General features: G+C 45.4%; 7 non-coding genes across 7 annotated transcripts; 1 reads left to right on the forward strand and 6 right to left on the reverse strand.

Moving 5' to 3' along the window:
* Nucleotides 1-1,703: 1,703 nt before the first annotated feature.
* trnaf-gaa (transfer RNA phenylalanine (anticodon GAA)) lies at nucleotides 1,704-1,776 on the reverse strand. The gene has a single exon. It is a non-coding gene; the product is annotated as a tRNA-Phe (tRNA).
* Nucleotides 1,777-1,864: 88 nt separating this feature from the next.
* Nucleotides 1,865-1,938, reverse strand: trnai-aau (transfer RNA isoleucine (anticodon AAU)). The gene has a single exon. It is a non-coding gene; the product is annotated as a tRNA-Ile (tRNA).
* Nucleotides 1,939-2,047: 109 nt separating this feature from the next.
* trnaq-cug (transfer RNA glutamine (anticodon CUG)) lies at nucleotides 2,048-2,119 on the reverse strand. Its single transcript has one exon. It is a non-coding gene; the product is annotated as a tRNA-Gln (tRNA).
* A 1,637-nt stretch (nucleotides 2,120-3,756) lies between these two features.
* trnaf-gaa (transfer RNA phenylalanine (anticodon GAA)) lies at nucleotides 3,757-3,829 on the reverse strand. The gene has a single exon. It is a non-coding gene; the product is annotated as a tRNA-Phe (tRNA).
* An 88-nt stretch (nucleotides 3,830-3,917) lies between these two features.
* Nucleotides 3,918-3,991, reverse strand: trnai-aau (transfer RNA isoleucine (anticodon AAU)). Its single transcript has one exon. It is a non-coding gene; the product is annotated as a tRNA-Ile (tRNA).
* Nucleotides 3,992-4,319: 328 nt separating this feature from the next.
* trnaa-agc (transfer RNA alanine (anticodon AGC)) lies at nucleotides 4,320-4,392 on the forward strand. The gene has a single exon. It is a non-coding gene; the product is annotated as a tRNA-Ala (tRNA).
* Nucleotides 4,393-6,516: 2,124 nt separating this feature from the next.
* Nucleotides 6,517-6,589, reverse strand: trnaf-gaa (transfer RNA phenylalanine (anticodon GAA)). The gene has a single exon. It is a non-coding gene; the product is annotated as a tRNA-Phe (tRNA).
* Nucleotides 6,590-16,984: the final 10,395 nt, after the last annotated feature.

The following is a 16,984-nucleotide window of genomic DNA, read 5'->3' on the forward strand; positions in this document are numbered from 1 at the left end:
GTCCCATCTAGATTTGAATTTAGATCGCTGGATGCAGAGTGCTATCCATTACATTATGGAACCTCAAGATGGTGTAGAGCTGCTGCCCGAGATGAAGATGATGAATTAAAAAACTGGCCTTGCAGGAAAGTAGCGGAAGGTCCATCCAAGGCAAGGCCAATGTGCATTGATTTCTGAGTAACTCGTCACTCGGCATGCAGGGCTCCTCACACATTTACTGGAGCATTACTAGGTAGGGCCTTCAAAAGAAAAGCACGCCATTCTAGGCAATTTGACGACTAAATGGCAGGCAGGGTAAAGAAGCCACCACAGAACAGATGTGATATTATTTTTTCTTTTTCGACCACGTCTAAAATGTTCAATTTTGACTGTGAAAAGGGGAATTAGCTTAAATGGTAGAACGGTTGTTTAGCATGCATGAGAGAGGTAGCTGGATCGATGCCCGCATTATCCACTTCTGTTTTCATGCCTTTCACACTGGCTTTTATTGCAAAGCTGGTTGCACCTGGAGGGTTTAGAGCGAATTTCCTTACGTCAGCTTTGCCGGTTCTGTGTAGTACTAATCATTGCAATCCTTCAGAAGCCCTATAAAGTCACAGTTTTCTTTTATTCGATGGCGCGTCCGCAGTGGGAAATCAAAGCACTAAATATATAGCAGAGTGCTGTCGATTAGCCCATAGGAATCATCACCAGAAGCGATGTGACCACCTGGGAGAAAGATAGCGTTTTGGTCAAATGGAAGCAGGTGGACTTGAGGGTGAAGCAGCTGGACTTGAGGGTCCTAGAAAACCCATAGTAACTGTTATTCTCTGGCCTTCAAGGGAATAGAATGCTATTTTAGCTTTTTTGTGCTGTGCTGGCAAAAAAAACAGGTCACATCTAGATTTGAATTTAGATCTCTGGATGCAGAGTGCTATCCATTACATTATGGAACCTCAAGATGGTGTAGAGCTGCTGCCCGAGATGAAGATGATGAATTAAAAAACTGGCCTTGCAGGAAAGTAGCGGAGGGTCCATCCAAGGCAAGGCCAATGTGCATTGATTTCTGAGTAACTCGTCATTCGGCATGCAGGGCTCCTCACACATTTACTGGAGCATTACTAGGTAGGGCTTTCAAAAGAAAAGCACGCCATTCTAGGCATTTTGACGACTAAATGGCAGGCAGGGCAAAGAAGCCACCACAGAACAGATGTGATATTATTTTTTCTTTTTCGACCACGTCTAAAATGTTCAATTTTGACTGTGAAAAGGGGAATTAGCTTAAATGGTAGAACGGTCGCTTAGCATGCATGAGAGAGGTAGCTGGATCGATGCCCGCATTATCCACTTCTGTTTTCATGCCTTTCACACTGGCTTTTATTGCAAAGCTGGTTGCACCTGGAGGGTTTAGAGCGAATTTCCTTACGTCAGCTTTGCCGGTTCTGTATAGTACTAATTATTGCAATCCTTCAGAAGCCCTATCAAGTCACAGTTTTCTTTTATTCGATGGCGCGTCCGCAGTGGTAAATCAAAGCACTAAATATATAGCAGAGTGCTGTCGATTAGGCCATAGGAATCATCACCAGAAGCGATGTGACCACCTGGGAGAAAGATAGCGTTTTAGTCAAATGGAAGCAGGTGGACTTAAGGGTGAAGCGGCTAGGCTTTTTGGGTGACTTTCATTCAACTGACCCTGTGCCCAAAACAGAACAACAACATTGCTTTGCCGAAACCCGGGATCGAACCAGGGACCTTTAGATCTTCAGTCTAACGCTCTCCCAACTGAGCTATTTCGGCTGCCATGACACAGCTTTCCTGCAGCAGGGATGTCTGTGAGACCAAGCTGAGCCCTTAAGTGCATCTGAGGCATAAGAGAGTAAAACTTTGGCCAGTACGGGTATCGAACCCGCGACCTTGGCGTTATTAGCACCACGCTCTAACCAACTGAGCTAACCAGCCGTTTTCTTAGGAGTGTGCTGGAAAACCCAGAGTTAGTGTCATTCTTTGGCCTTCAAGGGAACAGGATGCTATTTTAACTTTTTTTGTGCGCTGCTGGCAAAATAAAAACAGGTCCCACCGAGATTTGAACTCGGATCACTGGATTCAGAGTCCAGAGTGCTAACCATTACACCATGGAACCTTAAGATGATATAGAGCTGCTGCCCGACATGAAGATGATGAATTAAAAAAATGGCCTTGCAGGAAAGTAGCAGAAGGTCCATCCAAGGCAAGGCCAATGTGCATTGATTTCTGAGTAACTCGTCATTCGGCATGCAGGGCTCCTCACACATTTACTGGAGCAGGACTAGGTAGGGCCTTCAAAAGAAAAGCACGCTATTCTAGGCAATTTGACGACTAAATGGCAGGCAGGGCAAAGAAGCCACCACAGAACAAATGTGATCTTATTTTTTCTTTTTTGACCACGTCTAAAATGTTCAATTTGGCTTGTGAAAAGGGGAATTAGCTCAAATGGTAGCGCGCTCGCTTAGCATGTGAGAGGTAGCGGGATCGATGCCCGCATTATCCACTTGTGTTTTCATGCCTTTCACAGTGGCTTTTATTGCAAAGCTGGTTGCACCTGGAGGGTTTAGAGCGAATTTCCTTACGTCAGCTTTGCCGGTTCTGTGTAGTACTAATCATTGCAATCCTTCAGAAGCCCTATCAAGTCACAGTTTTCTTTTATTCAATGGCGCGTCCGCAGTGGGAAATCAAAGCACTAAATATATAGCAGAGTGCTGTCGATTAGCCCATAGGAATCATCACCAGAAGCGATGTAACCACCTGGGAGAAAGATAGCGTTTTGGTCAAGTGGAAGCAGGTGGACTTGAGGGTGAAGCAGCTGGACTTGAGGGTCCTAGAAAACCCATAGTAACTGTTATTCTCTGGCCTTCAAGGGAATAGAATGCTATTTTAGCTTTTTTGTGCTGTGCTGGCAAAAAAAAACAGGTCCCATCTAGATTTGAATTTAGATCTCTGGATGCAGAGTGCTATCCATTACATTATGGAACCTCAAGATGGTGTAGAGCTGCTGCCCGAGATGAAGATGATGAATTAAAAAACTGGCCTTGCAGGAAAGTAGCGGAAGGTCCATCCAAGGCAAGGCCAATGTGCATTGATTTCTGAGTAACTCGTCACTCGGCATGCAGGGCTCCTCACACATTTACTGGAGCATTACTAGGTAGGGCCTTCAAAAGAAAAGCACGCCATTCTAGGCAATTTGACGACTAAATGGCAGGCAGGGTAAAGAAGCCACCACAGAACAGATGTGATATTATTTTTTCTTTTTCGACCACGTCTAAAATGTTCAATTTTGACTGTGAAAAGGGGAATTAGCTTAAATGGTAGAACGGTCGCTTAGCATGCATGAGAGAGGTAGCTGGATCGATGCCCGCATTATCCACTTCTGTTTTCATGCCTTTCACACTGGCTTTTATTGCAAAGCTGGTTGCACCTGGAGGGTTTAGAGCGAATTTCCTTACGTCAGCTTTGCCGGTTCTGTATAGTACTAATTATTGCAATCCTTCAGAAGCCCTATCAAGTCACAGTTTTCTTTTATTCGATGGCGCGTCCGCAGTGGTAAATCAAAGCACTAAATATATAGCAGAGTGCTGTCGATTAGGCCATAGGAATCATCACCAGAAGCGATGTGACCACCTGGGAGAAAGATAGCGTTTTAGTCAAATGGAAGCAGGTGGACTTAAGGGTGAAGCGGCTAGGCTTTTTGGGTGACTTTCATTCAACTGACCCTGTGCCCAAAACAGAACAACAACATTGCTTTGCCGAAACCCGGGATCGAACCAGGGACCTTTAGATCTTCAGTCTAACGCTCTCCCAACTGAGCTATTTCGGCTGCCATGACACAGCTTTCCTGCAGCAGGGATGTCTGTGAGACCAAGCTGAGCCCTTAAGTGCATCTGAGGCATTAGAGAGTAAAACTTTGGCCAGTACGGGTATCGAACCCGCGACCTTGGCGTTATTAGCACCACGCTCTAACCAACTGAGCTAACCGGCCGTTTTCTTAGGAGTGTGCTGGAAAACCCAGAGTTAGTGTCATTCTTTGGCCTTCAAGGGAACAGGATGCTATTTTAATTTTTTTTGTGCGGTCCATCCAAGGCAAGGCCAATGTGCATTGATTTCTGAGTAACTCGTCATTCGGCATGCAGGGCTCCTCACACATTTACTGGAGCAGGACTAGGTAGGGCCTTCAAAAGAAAAGCACGCTATTCTAGGCAATTTGACGACTAAATGGCAGGCAGGGCAAAGAAGCCACCACAGAACAGATGTGATCTTATTTTTTCTTTTTTTACCACGTCTAAAATGTTTAATTTGGCTTGTGAAAAGGGGAATTAGCTCAAATGGTAGAGCGCTCGCTTAGCATGTGAGAGGTAGCGGGATCGATTCCCGCATTTTCCACTTGTGTTTTCATGCCTTTCACAGTGGCTTTTATTGCAAAGCTGGTTGCACCTGGAGGGTTTAGAGCGAATTTCCTTACGTCAGCTTTGCCGGTTCTGTGTAGTACTAATCATTGCAATCCTTCAGAAGCCCTATCAAGTCACAGTTTTCTTTTATTCAATGGCGCGTCCGCAGTGGGAAATCAAAGCACTAAATATATAGCAGAGTGCTGTCGATTAGCCCATAGGAATCATCACCAGAAGCGATGTGACCACCTGGGAGAAAGATAGCGTTTTGGTCAAATGGAAGCAGGTGGACTTGAGGGTGAAGCAGCTGGACTTGAGGGTCCTAGAAAACCCATAGTAACTGTTATTCTCTAGCCTTCAAGGGAATAGAATGCTATTTTAGCTTTTTTGTGCGGTGCTGGCAAAAAAAAACAGGTCCCATCTAGATTTGAATTTAAATCGCTGGATGCAGAGTGCTATCCATTACATTATGGAACCTCAAGATGGTGTAGAGCTGCTGCCCGAGATGAAGATGATGAATTAAAAAACTGGCCTTGCAGGAAAGTAGCGGAGGGTCCATCCAAGGCAAGGCCAATGTGCATTGATTTCTGAGTAACTCGTCATTCGGCATGCAGGGCTCCTCACACATTTACTGGAGCATTACTAGGTAGGGCTTTCAAAAGAAAAGCACGCCATTCTAGGCATTTTGACGACTAAATGGCAGGCAGGGCAAAGAAGCCACCACAGAACAGATGTGATATTATTTTTTCTTTTTCGACCACGTCTAAAATGTTCAATTTTGACTTTGAAAAGGGGAATTAGCTTAAATGGTAGAACGGTCGCTTAACATGCATGAGAGAGGTAGCGGGATCGATTCCCGCATTCTCCAGTTGTGTTTTCATGCCTTTCACAGTGGCTTTTATTGCAAAGCTGGTTGCACCTGGAGGGTTTAGAGCGAATTTCCTTACGTCAGCTTTGCCGGTTCTGTGTAGTACTAATCATTGCAATCCTTCAGAAGCCCTATCAAGTCACAGTTTTCTTTTATTCAATGGCGCGTCCGCAGTGGGAAATCAAAGCACTAAATATATAGCAGAGTGCTGTCGATTAGCCCATAGGAATCATCACCAGAAGCGATGTGACCACCTGGGAGAAAGATAGCGTTTTGGTCAAATGGAAGCAGGTGGACTTGAGGGTGAAGCAGCTGGACTTGAGGGTCCTAGAAAACCCATAGTAACTGTTATTCTCTGGCCTTCAAGGGAATAGAATGCTATTTTAGCTTTTTTGTGCGGTGCTGGCAAAAAAAAAACAGGTCCCATCTAGATTTGAATTTAGATTGCTGGATGCAGAGTGCTATCCATTACATTATGGAACCTCAAGATGGTGTAGAGCTGCTGCCCGAGATGAAGATGATGAATTAAAAAACTGGCCTTGCAGGAAAGTAGCGGAGGGTCCATCCAAGGCAAGGCCAATGTGCATTGATTTCTGAGTAACTCGTCATTCGGCATGCAGGGCTCCTCACACATTTACTGGAGCATTACTAGGTAGGGCTTTCAAAAGAAAAGCACGCCATTCTAGGCATTTTGACGACTAAATGGCAGGCAGGGCAAAGAAGCCACCACAGAACAGATGTGATATTATTTTTTCTTTATCGACCACGTCTAAAATGTTCAATTTTGACTTTGAAAAGGGGAATTAGCTTAAATGGTAGAACGGTCGCTTAACATGCATGAGAGAGGTAGCTGGATCGATGCCCGCATTATCCACTTCTGTTTTCATGCCTTTCACACTGGCTTTTATTGCAAAGCTGGTTGAACCTGGAGCGTTTAGAGCGAATTTACTTACGTCAGCTTTGCCGGTTCTGTATAGTACTAATCATTGCAATCCTTCAGAAGCCCTATCAAGTCACAGTTTTCTTTTATTCAATGGCGCGTCCGCAGTGGGAATTCAAAGCACTAAATATATAGCAGAGTGCTGTCAATTAGGCCATAGGAATCATCACCAGAAGCGATGTGACCACCTGGGAGAAAGATAGCGTTTTGGTCAAATGGAAGCAGGTGGACTTAAGGGCGAAGCGGCTAGGCTTTTTGTTTGACTTTCATTCAACTGACCCTGTGCCCAAAACAGAACAACAACATTGCTTTGCCGAAACCCGGGATCGAACCAGGGACCTTTAGATCTTCAGTCTAACGCTCTCCCAACTGAGCTATTTCGGCTGCCATGACAGCTTTCCTGCAGCAGGGATGTCTGTGAGACCAAGCTGAGCCCTTAAGTGCATCTGAGGCATAAGAGAGTAAAAATTTGGCCAGTACGGGTATCGAACCCACAACCTTGTCGTTATTAGCACCACGTTCTAACCAACTGAGCTAAACTGCCGTTTTCTTACCAGTGTGCTGGAAAACCCAGAGTTAGTGTCATTCTAAGTGGTTGCTAGGTGGTTGCTAAGGTGTTTCTAGGTGGTTGCTAGGCGGTTGCTAAGGTGTTGCTAGGTGGTTGCTAGGTGGTTGCTAAGGTGTTGCTAGGTGGTTGCTAAGGTGTTGCTAGGTGGTTGCTATGCAGTTGCTAAGGTGTTGCTAGGCGGTTGCTAAGGTGTTGCTAGGCTGTTGTTAGGTGGTTGCTAAGGTGTTGCTAGGTGGTTGCTAGGCGGTTGCTGAGGTGTTGCTAGGTGGTTGCTAGGCGGTTGCTAAGGTGTTGCTAGGTGGTTCCGCCCGCCACGCAGATCATCGTTTCTGGACCGCTTCCTACCTACCGCCGAGGAAATGAAAGGTTCAGTAGACTCTTTGCTCTGAATGAATGGCTATTAACATGGTGTGAAGAACAGAAATTGCTCTTTGCCAATAACTGGAATCTTTTCTGGGAGCGTCCTAGGCTTTTCCGCGCTGACGGGCTGCACCCCAGTCGAGCTGGAGCTGAACTCCTGTCGGACAACATCTCCAGAACACTTCGCTCTATCTGACTAGTAAGTAAAAATTCACAAAATTCGCAATTTAGCCACATAGACTCCTATTCCTCCCACATAAATATCAGTAATGCATACCTAGCTAACCACATAGAGACTGTGTCTGTTCCTCGTATTATTAGATCAAGAAACAAACGTACTGTGTGCTCCAGAAATAATCTATTAAGAATTAAACCAGAAAAAACACTAAAAAGTGAAAATACAAATTTCATGAAGCTTGGTCTCCTAAACATCAGGTCACTAGCGCCTAAAGCACTTATCATAAATGAAATAATAACAGATAACAATCTTAATGCACTCTGTCTCACTGAAACCTGGCTGAAACAAAATGACTATATTAGTTTAAATGAAGCAACTCCTCCAGGATTCTTATATAAGCATGAGGCTCGTCAAACTGGTCGTGGTGGTGGAGTTGCATCAATCTTTAGTGATATTCTTAATGTTAATCAGAAAAACGGACTTATATTTAGCTCCTTTGAAGTACTAGCACTTAATGTTGTCCTTCCAAACACTATGCAAAAACCTTTGTTATCTCTCGCTCTAATCACCATATATAGACCCCCAGGACCCTATGTCAATTTTCTAAAAGAATTTTCTGATTTTATCTCTGACTTACTAGTTAAAACTGATAAAATACTAATTGTAGGAGACTTTAACATCCACATCGATGACGCTAACGACACATTAGGGCTCGCGTTTACGGACTTGCTGGTCTCACTAGGAATAAAGCAAAATGTTATTGGTCCAACCCATCGCTTAAAGCATACACTAGATCTAATTCTGTCTTATGGAATTGAGGTCATTGATGTAGACATTATACCACAAAGTGATGATATTACAGACCACTACCTCTTACTATATAAGCTGTGTTTACCTGAAATTAGCAGATCCGCTCCGATATATCGTCCTAGTAGAACTATTGTTCCGTCCACTAAAGATGAATTTATAAATAACTTACCTGATCTTTCTCTACTTCGAAATGCACCCGCAAACGCAAATGACCTTGATGTAGTAACCAGCAGTATGGATGCCATCTTTACTAGCACTTTAAATACTGTGGCACCCATCAAACTAAAAAAGGCTAGAGAGAATAAATCTACACCGTGGTATAATAGTCAAACCCGCGCTCTCAAAACAGCAACCCGTGCCCTGGAACGTAAATGGAAAAAAACTAATTTAGAAGTTTTTAGAATTGCATACAAAGACAGTATGTCCAGCTATAGGAGGGCTTTAAAATCTGCCAGGGCTGAGCACCTCCGCAAACTGATAGAAAATAATCATAACAATCCTAGATTCTTATTTAACACCATTGCTAAATTAACAAATAATCGGTCATCTTTGGAACAAAACGTTCCACCGCAAATTAGTAGTGATGACTTCATGAATTTTTTCAGTGATAAAATAGAAGGCTTTAGACAGAAAATAGGAGATATTAATCTTTCTGCACCGCCTTATACTTCAGATCCAGTAAACACGTCTCTGAATCTAAATAACCTACAGTGCTTTAAAATCATAAAACAGGAAGAGCTAGACAAAATTATAAATAGCTCTAAATCAGCTACGTGTATATTGGACCCAATTCCTACAAAGTTACTGAAAGAATTGCTACCTGTTATAGGAGAACCTCTTCTTAACATTATCAACTCTTCTTTATCTTTAGGCCACGTTTCAAATCCTTACAAGTTAGCTGTTATTAAACCTATTATTAAGAAACCACAACTGGAACCCAGCAACTTAGCTAATTATAGGCCTATTTCAAACCTTCCATTTATATCTAAAATGCTAGAAAAAGTTGTTTCTGCTCAATTATGCTCCTTTCTGCAGACGAACAATGTTTTTGAAGTGTTTCAGTCAGGTTTCAGAGCTCATCACAGTACAGAAACTGCATTAGTGAAAATAACCAACGATTTACTCTTAGCTGCTGACCAAGGGTGCATCTCGCTATTAGTTCTACTCGATCTTAGTGCGGCATTTGACACCATTGACCATGGTATCCTTATTAATCGCTGGTGTCCAGGGACAGGCCCTACAATGGTTTAAGTCATACTTATCTGACCGTTACCAGTTTGTGAATATTAATGGACAGCCTTCACAAATCAGCCCAGTAAAATACGGGGTGCCTCAAGGATCAGTTTTAGGCCCTTTGCTGTTTACAATATACATGCTACCCCTGGGAGACATTATTAGAAGACATGGGATCAGCTTTCACTGCTATGCAGATGATACTCAATTATATATTTCAACTAAACCTGACGAGACGTCTAATCTGTCCAAGCTAACTGAGTGTATTAAAGATGTTAAAGACTGGATGACCAACAATTATCTTCTCTTAAACTCAGACAAAACAGAATTATTACTTATTGGGCCTAAATCCTGTACACAGCAGATCTCACAACTCGACCTACAATTAGAGGGATACAAAGTTAGCGTTAGCTCTACTATAAAAGATCTGGTTGTCATATTAGACAGCAATTTAACTTTTAAAAATCATATATCCCATGTCACAAAAACTGCTTTCTTTCATCTGAGAAATATCGCTAAGTTACGAAGTATGTTATCCATCTCAGATGCAGAAAAGCTAGTCCATGCTTTTATGACTTCTAGGCTGGACTACTGTAATGCACTGTTTGCTGGCTGCCCAGCATCCTCTATTAACAAACTTCAGCTAGTACAAAATGCAGCTGCCAGAGTTCTTACCAGGTCTAGAAAATTTGATCACATCACCCCAATTTTATCCTCCTTACACTGGCTGCCTGTTAAGTTTCGTATTGAATTTAAAATATTGCTTCTTACATATAAAGCTTTAAATAATCTAGCTCCTGTTTATCTAACCAATCTTCTGTCTTGCTACAATCCAACTCGCTCTTTAAGGTCTCAAAACTCAGGGCTTCTGGTAGTACCTAGAATAGCAAAGTCGAGTAAAGGAGGTCGAGCCTTCTCATTTATAGCTCCTAAACTCTGGAATAGCCTTCCTGATAACGTCCGAGGCTCAGACACACTCTCGCAATTCAAAACTAGATTAAAGACCTATCTGTTCAGTAAAGCATACACTTAGTGCACCACTTGGGGGCTTCCACACAGGTTATGCATCTTGTTGATATACACTGTGAACATCAGCTACGCTAATTATTTTCTTTATTCTCCATTTCCACCTGGGGATACTCTTCCCGAGGCCCTCAGACTATGCAGAGTCACTGATTCGATCCAAGACCAACGACGAGATGATCCCAAGGTTTTTTATATCCTGGACCTGGCCGAATCGTGAGCAGCTACTGTGATGGTCATGGAGGAGTGGAGAACATGAGACTGATTCCTGTGACGCTCCAGAGACAGACGAGTCTTCGCTGAGGACAGCTTCCAGCCTCCGCCACTGAGACTACAGCTCTGCACAAAAGTTTGGCCAGCGGAGAAATTAAAATGGTCGTGCCCAACTGAGCCTGGTTTCTCTCAAGGTTTTTTTTCTTCACTTCCGCCTTTAGTGAAGTTTTTTTTCCCTCTCCGCTGTCGCCACTGGCTTGCATGTTTCGGGATCTATAGAGCTGCGCATCGTTGGATTTGCTCTTCAGTATTTGGACTCTCAGTAGTGATTATTAAACCACACTGATCTGAGCTAAACTGCACTGAACTCAACACTATAAACTGAACTACACTGTTCCTATTTACTGTGACCTTTTATGTGAAGCTGCTTTGACACAATCTACATTGTATAAGCGCTATACAAATAAAGGTGAATTGAATTGAATTGCTAGGCGGTTGCTAAGGTGTTGCTAGATGGTTGCTAGGCGGTTGCTAAGGTGTTGCTGGGTGGTTGCTATGTGGTTGCTAAGGTGTTGCTAGGTGGTTGCTATGCAGTTGCTAAGGTGTTGCTAGGCGGTTGCTAAGGTGTTGCTAGGTGGTTGCTAGGCAGTTGCTAGGTGGTTGCTATGCGGTTACTAATGTGTTGCTAGGCGGTTGCTAAGGTGTTGCTAGGTGGTTGCTAGGGTGTTGCTAGGTGGTTGCTAAGTTGTTGCTAGGCTGTTGCTAAGGTGTTGCTAGGTGGTTGCTAGGCGGTTGCTGAGGTGTTGCAAGGTGGTTGCTAGGCGGTTGCTAAGGTGTTGCTAGGTGGTTGCTAGGCGGTTGCTAAGGTGTTGCTAGGTGGTGAATATGCGGTTGCTAAGGTGTTGCTAGGTGGTTTCTAGGCGGTTACAAAGGTGTTGCTAGGCGGTTGCTAAGGTGTTGCTAGGCTGTTGCCAGGTGGTTGCTAAGGTGTTGCTAGGTGGTTGCTAAGGTGTTGCTATGTCGTTGCTAGGCGGTTGCTAAAGTGTTGCTGGGTGGTTGCTATGTGGTTGCTAAGGTGTTGCTAGGTGGTTGCTATGCAGTTGCTAAGGTGTTGCTAGGCGGTTGCTAAGTTGTTGCTAGGTGGTTGCTAAGGTGTTGCTAGGTGGTTGCTAGACAGTTGCTAGGTGGTTGCTATGCGGTTGTTGAGCTGTTGCTAGGTGGTTGCTAGGCGGTTAATAAGGTGTTGCTAGGTGGTTGCTAGGCGGTTGCTAAGGTGTTGCTAGGTGGTTGCTAGGCGGTTGCTAAGGTGTTGCTGGGTGACTGCTAAGGTGTTGCTAGGTGGTTGCTATGCAGTTGCTAAGGTGTTGTTAGGCGGTTGCTAAGTTGTTGCTAGGTGGTTGCTAAGGTGTTGCTAGGCAGTTGCTAGGTGGTTTCTATGCGGTTGCTAAGGTGTTGCTAGGCGGTTGCTAGGGTGTTGCTAGGTGGTTGCTAAGATGTTGCTGGGCGGTTGCTAAGGTGTTGCTATGTGGTTGCTATGCGGTTGCTAAGGTGTTGCTAGGTGGTTGCTATGCGGTTGCTAAGGTGTTGCTAGGTGGTTTCTAGGGTGTTGCTAGGTGGTTGCTAAGGTGTTGCTAGGTGGTTGCTAAGGTGTTGCTAGGTGGTTGCTAGGCGGTTGCTAAGGTGTTGCTAGGTGGTTGCTAGGCGGTTGCTAAGGTGTTGCTAGGTGGTGGGTATGCGGTTGCTATGGTGTTGCTAGGTGGTTTCTAGGCGGTTGCAAAGGTGTTGCTAGGCGGTTGCTAAGGTGTTGCTAAGCTGTTGCTAGGTGGTTGCTAAGATGTTGCTAGGTGGTTGCTAGGCGGTTGCTGAGGTGTTGCTAGGTGGTTGCTAGGCGGTTGCTAAGGTGTTGCTAGGTGGTTGCTAAGGTGTTGCTGGGTGGTTGCTAAGGTGTTGCTAGGTGGTTGCTATGCAGTTGCTAAGGTGTTGCTAGGCGGTTGCTAAGGTGTTGCTAGGTGGTTGCTAGGCGGTTGCTAAGGTGTTGCTAGGTGGTTGCTAGGCGGTTGCTAAGGTGTTTCTGGGTGGTTGCTATGCAGTTGCTAAGGTGTTGCTAGGTGGTTGCTAGGCAGTTGCTAGGTGGTTGCTATGCGGTTGCTAAGGTGTTGCTAGGTGGTTGCTAGGGTGTTGCTAGGTGGTTGCTAAGATGTTGCTAGGCGGTTGCTAAGGTGTTGCTAGGTGGTTGCTATGCGGTTGCTAAGGTGTTGCTAGGTGGTTGCTAGGCGGTTGCTAATTTGTTGCTAGATTAGATTAGATTAGATTCAACTTTATTGTCATTACACATGTACAAGTACAAGGCAACGAAATGCAGTTTAGGTCTAACCAGCAGTGCAATAGCAGCAAGTGCAGGATACAGGTATAAGTTATAAAGTGCAGTTATAGAAAAACTATGGTGATATTTACAGATGGATGTACTATGAACATTATATACAGGTTGTATTAGCTATGAACAGAGATTTGCATAAGTGAATATATGTACAGGATGCTATTAATAATCAGGAGTGGCAGATAGATAAACATAATTACAAATTACAAATGTCCATGTGCTGTGGGTATGTACAGTTCAAGTAAATGAATCAGTGCAATGAATATGTGCAAACTTTAAATGTGCAAATGTTAAATAGTGCAGTGATTGTGAGGAGTATAAGTTAGAGGAGTGTGGGGGGTGTATTGGGGGGGGCAAAAGAGTCAGTGAGGGGCAGAGTTCAAAAGGAAGACAGCTCTGGGGAAAAAGCTGTTCCTCAGTCTGCTGGTTTTTGTCCGGGGGAGCCTGAAGCGCCTGCCGGAAGGCAGGAGAGAGAACAGTCTGTGAGCAGGGTGAGAGGTGTCCTTAAGAATACTGCGTGCTCGGCGCAGACAGTGTTTCTTCTGGATGTCCTCAATGGCTGGCAGTGTAGTCCCTGTGATGCGTTGGGCAGTTTTCACCACCCGCTGCAGTGCCTTACGCTCAGCAACAGAGCAGCTTCCATACCAGTCCGTGACGCAGTTGGTCAGGATGCTTTCTATTGTGCAGCGGTAGAAGTTCACCAGGACGGCTGATGAAAGCTGGTTCTTCTTAAGTTGCCTCAAGAAGAATAGGCGCTGATGAGCCTTCTTGACCAGGCTGGAGGTGTTGGTGGTCCAGGAAAGGTCCTTTGAGATGTGGGTCCCCAGGAACTTGAAGGATGAGACAGGCTCAACGGCCATCCCATTAATGTGGATGGGATCTTACGAGCCTGTTCGTCCCTTCCTGAAGTCCACAATGAGCTCCTTGGTCTTGTTGGTGTTAAGGAGCAGATTATTGTCGGTGCACCAAGTGGCCAGATGCTGTATCTCCTCCCTTTAGGCAGTCTCATCATTATTGCTGATTAGATCAATCACTGTGGTGTCATCTGCAAATTTCGTGTTGGTGTTGGATCTGTTCACAGGCCTACAGTCGATGGTAAAAAGGGAGTTGAGGAAGGGGCTCAGCACGCAGCCCTGTGGTACACCAGTGTTGAGTGTGATGGTGGTGGAGCAGATGTGGCCTGATCTAACATTCTGAGGTCTGTTAGTCAGAAAGTCCATAACCCAGTTGCAGAGAGACGTGTCGATATCCAGGTCTCTGAGTTTGATCAGTAGCTTAGAGGGTATGACAGTGTTGAATGCTGAGCTGAAGTCAACAAACAGCATTCGTGCATAAGTGTTTTTATTGTCCAGGTGTGTGAGGACAGAGTGCAGTGCTATGGAGACGGCATCTTCTGTGCTCCTGTTGCCACGGTAGGCAAACTGATGTGGGTCCAGTGTGGATGGCAGAGAGTCTTTCAGATGTGCCAGGACCAACCGCTCGAAGCACTTCATGATGATGGGTGTGAGTGCTACAGGGCGATAGTCATTCAGGCATGTTGGGCTGGAGTGTTTGGGCACCGGCACAATAGAGGTGGTTTTAAAGCATGTTGGCACAGTTGCTAGGTTAAGTGACAGGTTGAAAATGTCTGTGAACACCCCCGTGAGCTGTTCTGCACATGCTTTGAGGACGCGCCCAGGGATACCGTCTGGTCCAGCAGCCTTACGCACATTGATCCGATTCAGTGCGGTGTAGACTTCTGAGGAGGTGAGTGTGATAGTTGAGTGGTCGGTTGAGGTAGTGTTCCTGGTGTAGGGTTCTGTATTGTCTCTTTCAAAGCGGGCATAAAAGTCATATAGCTCGTTCAGGAAGGAGACATTTGTGGCTGTGGGGGTGGACTGGCTGGGTTTGTAGTTGCTGATGGCCTGGATGCCCTGCCACATGCGCCGAGGATCAGAGTTGGAAAAGTGCTCCTCTAGCTTTAGCTTGTAGCAGTGCTTGGCCTTTTTGATGCCCCTCTTCAGATTAGCCCTGGAAGTGCTGTAGGCCTGTGCATCCCCTGATCTGAATGCAGTGTTGCGTGCCTTCAGCAGGAGGCGCACCTCCTTATTCATCCATGGCTTTTGATTTGGGTATGTGGTGATCTGTTTCTGGGTTGTAACACTGTCTATGGTGGTGTTGATATATTCCAGAACAGAGGAAGTGTAACTGTCAATGTCTGTGTGAGAGCCACATGTGGCCTGGGAAGCAAACATACTCCAGTCTGTGTGTTCAAACCTGTCCTGGAGTGTGGAGTCCACCCCCGCTGGCCACACTTTGATGGTCCTTACTGATGGCTTCACACGGTTGACGATGGGTGAGTATTTGGGGGTGAGAAACAAACAAAGGTGATCTGATTGACCCAAGTGGGGAAGGGGGGTCACAGCATATGCTTCAGCCATGTTTGTGTAAACTTGGTCTAAAGTTTTGTTTCCCCTTGTGTGGCAGAAAATGTTCTGATGGAATTTGGGGAGCACTGTCTTTAAGTTTGAGTAATTAAAATCCCCCGCAACAATAAAAGCAGCCTCCGGGTGAGCAGTCTGTTGTTTGCTGATGGCTGCATGAAGTTCATTCATAGCAAGCTTGGCATCAGCGTCGGGAGGGATATAAGCAGCAGTTATTATGGTGGAGGTGAACTCCCGTGGCAGATAAAACGGTCTACATTTAACCATTAGAAATTCCAGGTTAACAGAGCAATGTCTCCCAACGACGACAGAGTTTGTGCACCAAGCTTTGTTGATATAAATGCATAATCCTCCGCCTCTGGTCTTACCGGAGTCATCCGCCGTTCTGTCTGCTCGGAATGTTTGATGCTCCGTTAGCGATATAGCGTTGTCTGGTATCCCGCTGTTTAGCCATGTTTCTGTGAAAATCATGACATTACAGTTCCATAATCTTTTGCTGTGGTTGATGCGCAGTCGAATCTCATCCATTTTGTTCACCAGTGACCGTACATTGGCGAGAAAGATGCTGGGTAAAGAGAGCCGGTGTGGTGTTAGCTTTAGCTTAGCTCTTAGCCCGCCGCGCTTCCCCCGTCTTTGTTTACGTTCTCTGCGCCGCCTTCGAGCACTTCCGCCCGGCCGTGTAGGGCTGTGAGGCCCGGGTGTTCTGGCGATCTCAGGGATGAGTCGAAGATTGTTAATAAAACTGTCCGGAGTGCACAAACCAATATCCAAGATGTCCTGTCGGGTGTACGATGTAAAGGCACTGCTGTTCTGTACGAACAGACCCGAAATGAGCAGGAATAATACTGCAAAATTGCAGAAACTGGAGAGACGCTGGGCTTCGCGAACTGAACGCGCCGCCATCTTGCCGTCTAAAAAAGGTGGTTGCTAGGGTGTTGCTAGGTGGTTGCTAAGGTGTTGCTAGGTGGTTGCTAAGGTGTTACTAGGTGGTTGCTAGGCAATTGCTAAGGTGTTGCTAGGTGGTTGCTATGCGGTTGCTAAGGTGTTGCTAGGTGGTTGCTAAGGTGTTGCTAGGTGGTTGCTAGAGTGTTGCTAGGTGGTTGCTATGCGGTTGCTAAGGTGTTGCTAGGCGGTTGCTAAGGTGTTGCTAGGTGGTTGCTAGGCAGTTGCTAAGGTGTTGCTATGTGGTTGCTAAGATGTTGCTAGGCGGTTGCTAAGGTGGTTGCCAAGGTGTTGCTAAGTGGTTGCTAAGGTGTTGCTAGGTGGTGGGTATGCGGTTGCTAAGGTGTTGCTAGGTGGTTTCTAGGCGGTTGCAAAGGTGTTGCTAGGCGGTTGCTAAAGTGTTGCTAGGCTGTTGCTAGGTGGTTGCTAAGGTGTTGCTAGGTGGTTGCTAGGCGGTTGCTGAGGTGTTGCTAGGTGGTTGCTAGGCGGTTGCTAAGGTGTTGCTAGGTGGTTGCTAATGTGTTGCTGGGTGGTTGCTATGTGGTTGCTAAGGTGTTGCTAAGGTGTTGCTAGGTGGTTGCTATGCAGTTGCTAGGCGGTTACTAAGGTGTTGCTAGGTGGTTGCTAGGCGGTTGCTAAGGTGTTGCTGGGT

The sequence above is a fragment of the Danio aesculapii genome, chromosome 4, assembly GCF_903798145.1.
Source record: "Danio aesculapii chromosome 4, fDanAes4.1, whole genome shotgun sequence".
Classification (NCBI taxonomy): Eukaryota; Metazoa; Chordata; class Actinopteri; order Cypriniformes; family Danionidae; genus Danio; species Danio aesculapii.